The sequence below is a fragment of the Schistocerca cancellata genome, chromosome 8 (genome assembly GCF_023864275.1).
Source record: "Schistocerca cancellata isolate TAMUIC-IGC-003103 chromosome 8, iqSchCanc2.1, whole genome shotgun sequence".
NCBI classification, from domain to species: domain Eukaryota; kingdom Metazoa; phylum Arthropoda; class Insecta; order Orthoptera; family Acrididae; genus Schistocerca; species Schistocerca cancellata.
The window spans coordinates 580464223-580470774 of NC_064633.1; positions in this window are offsets into that span (position 1 = coordinate 580464223).

Here is a 6552-nt window from a genome sequence, read left to right on the forward strand (position 1 = left end):
TTTCATAAAACCACTGTAGCTCCATTCAATGACATATGGTCACGACACACTACAGATACGTAGAAAAACTCATAAAATTTTGTTCGGCTGAAGCCGCACTTCAGGTTTCTGCGGCCAGAGCGCTCGACAGCGCAGTGAGACAAAATAGCGACAGGAGCCGAGAAAGCGTATGTCGTGCTCAAAATGCACTCACATCAGTCAGTCATAACAGTGCAACGACACTTCAGGACGAAGTTCAACAAAGATCCACCAACTGCTAACTCCATTCGGCGATGGTATGCGCAGTTTAGAGCTTCTGGATGCCTCTGTAAGGGGAAATCAACGGGTCGGCCTGCAGTGAGCGAAGAAACGGTTGAACGCGTGCGGGCTAGTTTCACGCGTAGCCCGCGGAAGTCGACGAATAAAGCAAGCAGGGAGCTAAACGTACGACAGCCGACGGTTTGGAAAATCTTACGGAAAAGGCTAAAGCAGAAGCCTTACCGTTTACAATTGCTACAAGCCCTGACACCCGATGTCAAAGTCAAACGCTTTGAATTTTCGGCGCGGTTGCAACAGCTCATGGAAGAGGATGCGTTCAGTGCGAAACTTGTTTTCAGTGATGAAGCAACATTTTTTCTTAATGGTGAAGTGAACAGACACAATGTGCGAATCTCGGCGGTAGAGAATCCTCACGCATTCGTGCAGAAAATTCGCAATTCACCAAAAGTTAACGTGTTTTGTGCAATCTCACGGTTTAAAGTTTTTCGGCCCCTTTTTCTTCTGCGAAAGAAACGTTACAGGACACGTGTATCTAGACATGTTGGAAAATTGGCTCATGCCACAACTGGAGACAGACAGCGCCGACTTCATCTTTCAACAGGATGGTGCTCCACCGCACTTCTATCATGATGTTCGGCATTTCTTAAACAGGAGATTGGAAAACCGATGGATCGGTCGTGGTGGAGATCATGATCAGCAATTCATGTCATGGCCTCCACGCTCTCCTGACTTAACCCCATGCGATTTCTTTCTGTAGGGTTATGTGAAAGATTCAGTGTTTAAACCTCCTCTACCAAGAAACGTGCCAGAACTGTGAGCTCGCATCAACGATGCTTTCGAACTCATTGATGGGGACATGCTGTGCCGAGTGTGGGAGGAACTTGATTATTGGCTTGATGTCTGCCGAATCACTAAAGGGGCACATATCGAACATTTGTGAATGCCTAAAAAAACTTTTTGAGTTTTTGTATGTGTGTGCAAGCATTGTGAAAATATCTCAAATAATAAAGTTATTGTAGAGCTGTGAAATCGCTTCAATCATTTGTAATAACCCTGTAGTGTTGGGCTGTTGGATGGGAACAGAGCGTAGCGTTGCGCAGTTGGAGGTGATTCGCCAGCATTGGTGGATGTGGAGAGAGAGATGCCAGAGTTATGAGAGGTTGCTATAAGCGGACGATCTGGACGTGCGTCCACCAGAAAAAAGGAAATTTGTAAATAGGGATGTCATGAATTGATAGATATATTTATGATGACTTTTGAACACTATTAAGGTAAATACATTGTTTGTTCTCTATAAAAATCTACCGTTTGCTAACTACGCCTATCCGTAGTCAGTGCCTTCAGTAGTTAGAATCTTTTATTTAGCTGGCAGTGATGGCGCTCGCTGTATTGCAGTAGTTCGAGTAACGAAGATTATTGTGAGGTAAGTGATTCGTGAGAGGTATAGGTCATTGTTAGTCAGGGCCATTCTTTTGTAGGGATTTTTGAACGTCAGATTGCGTTGCACTAAAAAGATATTGTGTGTCAGTTTAGTGATGATCAGAATAAGTAAAGAGAGAACTGTCTGAGTACGTTCAGTTTTACTCAGCTGTCTTTCTACATCTACATCCATACTCACTCCGCAAGCCACCCGACGGTGTGTGGCGGAGGGCACTTTGGGTACCTGTATCTGTTCTCCCTTCTATTCCAGTCCGGTATTGTTCATGGAAAGAAAGATTGTCGGTTTGCCTCTGTGTGGGCTGTACTCTCTCTGTTTTTATCCTCATGGTCTCTTGGCGAGATATACATAGGAGTGAGCAATACACTGCTTGACTTCTCGGTGAAGGTATGTTCTCGAAACTTCAACAAAGCCCATACCGAGCTACTGAGCGTCTCTCCTGCAGAGTCTTCCACTGGAGTTTATCTATCATCTCCATAACGCTTTCGCGATTACTAAATGACCTGTGATCAAATAACGTAGAAGTTTTCTAGCACAGTCATTCATAATTTTTCTAAGGGGACGTATCACTTTGTATGTGTGTCATGTATGCGTTCCTTGTTGTGGATTGGCAAGAGAGCCAACCCACTATGAGAGGAAGCCGAAAGGCACGCGTTTTAGCTCACGCAGGCTGGCGTGAGGACTGGAACAGGATAAGGAACTTAGACTAGCAAAAAAGGACGTAGCTGTGGAATACTTAAACTTTAATCCATAAATGGTGAACATCGCTCTTGACGGTACATGTTTTACAGCATCAATAGTAACTGGTAATGGCGCCTTGCTAGGTCGTAGCAAATGACGTAGCTGAAGGCTATGCTAACTATCGTCTCGGCAAATGAGAGCGTATTTTGTCAGTGAACCATCGCTAGCAAAGTCGGCTGTACAACTAGGGCGAGTGCTAGGAAGTCTCTCTAGACCTGCCGTGTGGCGGCGCTCGGTCTGCAATCACTGATAGTGGCGACACGCGGGTCAGACGTATACTAACGGACCGCGGCCGATTTAAAGGCTACCACCTAGCAAGTGTGGTGTCTGGCGGTGACACCACATTCCTAAACCATTCATTCGGCCGCAATGAAACTTTCGTGAATTGTTCTCCTCATGCCCACGAAGATTCCTTGTTCAAAAACAGGCGTACAGGAGATATGACGTTTATGAGGTGCGACCACGCGAAAATATTCAGATTTAAGCACCCGATATTTGAGGGTGAGAGCACTTAGCGACTGGCAACAAACTTTACGTGATTAGTGATTTCAAACCTTTGCCAAAATTTTTCTCGCTGACACCTCCCACAATATAATGAAAGGGAAGAAGGTTTTCGCCTGCTACGTTTTCGCTGTACATGCCGTACAACTGCGGCGCCAAGCGTGACGTTTTAGTGTTTTACGTAGTTACTATCAACTGTTCTCCACATGTTTTGCATACCGCACAGTATCCACATACGTCGCTACTGCACGACACGCAGTTCAGGAGATATGACGTCATAAACTTTGAGATGCGTGAGAAACTGCTGCCTTAGGCATGATATTTTCTTCTATTACTTTTTTACTATTGAAGCTGTTCGCAGCACATTTCCCCAAACGTATTTTTTTTAAACATATAAAACCACGGGCGTATTCCAGTGCAACGTTGTGTCAAAACTGCAAATCAGTCGGTCATGAACTTCCCGAGATTTCCCCTCAAAATCAAACGAATACAAAATGCAAGTGTTCCTGATCGCACCCCAGTTGTTCCAACAGATATGCCATCGAGTTGGAACGCTTGTAATTTCCGGTGCGACTCGTATTTGCAATGACGGTCAACAAGGCGCAGGCACAATCACTTCAGGTGTGTGGACTAAATTTGGAAAACCCATGCTTCTCACATGGACAACAGCACGTGGCTTACACACGCACCGGGAAATCGTCTGACTTATTCTTGTACAGACCAGACGGAATAACCAGAAACACTCTAATCTTTCCGTGGCACTGCAACGCATGCCGGGTACAGCTAGAAACAAAAGGTGCGTTTTTCATGAAAATGACTATTAGCTGTGTGAATTTTATATTTAAATGATGTGTGTATTGTAACTGAGTGAAAAAAAAAACGGAAATAATTAATGACCAAAACGAGATTCAATCTAGCGATGACCTGTCTCTTGCGTCTTATGTTATTCTTGTAGAACATGCAACTTTGTTTCAAAATGCGATTACACATGGAATCTAACCCATGCCCCCCATCCAGCGAGCGAACACAGTAGCTCAGAGCCACACACCTTCTAGAAAAATTTCTACCCTCATTTTGGCGTATTAAACATAGCCGGAAAACTTCAAGTCGATTTTCTCGCGAATGAAATGAATGTATAAGTGTATGTATACACATGTATAAGTGTCTGACAGAGCAAACATCACGCATATATACAGGGGATAGGCAAAATGTGAACACCTGTAATTATGTGGGATTGTTTTATTAATAAGGGGCTGGACCTCCATTTGATCGTAATACAGCTACGAATCTTCTTGGAATACTGGCGTATAATGATTGTATTGTCTCCAGTGGAATGTTATGCCACTCTTCGACCAGTACCTCTTATCACTCCCATAGTGACGAGGGAGGCGGAAATATGTGATTAGACATGGAATCGAACCCACGCCCCCCATGCAGTGAGCGAACACAGTACCTCAGAGACACAACTTGTCGAAAAATTTCTACCCTTATTTTAGCGTATTCAATATAGTCAGAAAACTTCGGGTCGATTGTCCAGCGAATAAAACGAATGTATAAGTGTGTGTATACACATATATAAGTGTCTGATAGAGCAAACATCACGCGTATATACAGGGGATAGGCAAAGAATGTGAACACCTGTAATTATGTGGGATTGTTTTATTAAAAAGGGGCTGGACCTCCATTTGATCGTAACACAAGGTGCATTCAAGTTCTAAGACCTCCGATTTCTTTTCTCCCGACTGGAAAGATATAGAAACATGCGCATTGTTTTAAAATGAGGCCGCATTCATTGTCAATAAATCCCAGAGATGGCACCACCATACGGCAGATGGAATTTTACCGCCAGCGGCGAGAATGAGAACTGTTTTAAATACTTAAAATGGCGACGTTTTCCTTACTTGAACAGCATGCAATCATTCGTTTTCTGAATTTGCGTGGTGTGAAACCAATTGAAATTCATCGACAGTTGAAGGAGACATGTGGTGATGGAGTTATGGATGTGTCGAAAGTGCGTTCGTGGGTGCGACAGTTTAATGAAGGCAGAACATCGTGTGACAACAAACCGAAACAACCTCGGGCTCGCACAAGCCGGTCTGACGACACGATGGAGAAAGTGGAGAGAATTGTTTTGGGGGATCGCCAAATGACTGTTGAACAGATCGCCTCCAGAGTTGACATTTCTGTGGGTTCTGTGCACACAATACTGCACGACGACCTGAAAATGCGAAAAGTGTCATCCATGTGGGCGCCACGAATGCTGATGGACGACCACACGGCTGCTCGTGTGGCAGGTTGCCGAGCAATGTTGACGCACAACGACAGCACGAATGGGACTTTCTTTTCGTCGGTTGTGACAATGGATGAGACGTGGATGCCATTTTTCAATCCAGAAACAAAGCGCCAGTCAGCTCAATGGAAGCACACAGATTCACCGCCACCAAAAAAATTTCGGGTAACCGCCAGTGCTGAAAAAATGATGGTGTCCATGTTCTGGGACAGCGAGGGCGTAATCCTTACCCATTGCGTTCCAAAGGACGCTACGGTAACAGGTGCATCCTACGAAAATGTTTTGAAGAACAAATTCCTTCCTGCACTGCAACAAAAACGTCCGGGAAGGGCTGCGCATGTGCTGTTTCACCGAGACAACGCACCCGCACATCGAGCTAATGTTACGCAACAGTTTCTTCGTGATAACAACTTTGAAGTGATTCCTCATGCTCCCTACTCACCTAACCTGGCTCCTAGTGACTTTTGGCTTTTTCCAACAATGAAAGACACTCTCCGTGGCCGCACATTCACCAGCCGTGCTGCTATTGCCTCAGCGATTTTCCAGTGGTCAAAACAGACTCCTAAAGACGCCTTCGCCGCTGCCATGGAATCATGGCGTCAGCGTTGTGAAAAATGTGTACGTCTGCAGGGCAATTACGTCGAGAAGTAACGCCAGTTTCATCGATTTCGGGTGAGCAGTTAATTAGAAAAAAAATCGGCGGCCTTACAACTTGAATGCACCTCGTACAGCTACAAATCTTCTTGGAATACTGGCGTATAATGATTGTATTGTCTCCAGTGGAATGTTATGCCACTCTTCGACCAGAATCTCTTATCACTCCTGTAGTGACGAGGGAGGCGGAAATCTGCTCCGGAGTCTGCGCTCCAATACCACCCACAAGGGCTCGATAAGTGTGAAGACGCCGCGGTTCAGTTGGATGCTCCTCATACCGCGATTGTCCTGCCCTGGCTGTGTGAATGGGTGCATTGTCGTCCTGAAATATGGCATCATTGTTGGAGAATAACATTTGAACCACGGGGTGCACCTGACCATCTAAGATGTTCACATAATCGTTGGCTGTAACACAGCCTTTAATGACGGGGCCAGCAGAATACCATCTTATGACTGCCCATACCACCACACTTCCGCCTCCATATTTAACCGTTGGAATCAAGCAGTCAGGATTCTACGCTTCTTTTGGCGTCCTCCAGACGTAAACCCGGCCCAATGTTGGAAATAAAGAAAACGTTGACTCGTCGGACCTCATGAGGTGTTTCCACTAATCAGCTGTCCAGGATTGATTATCCTGACACAATGACTTACTTTTTTGGCTTTAGTTGCC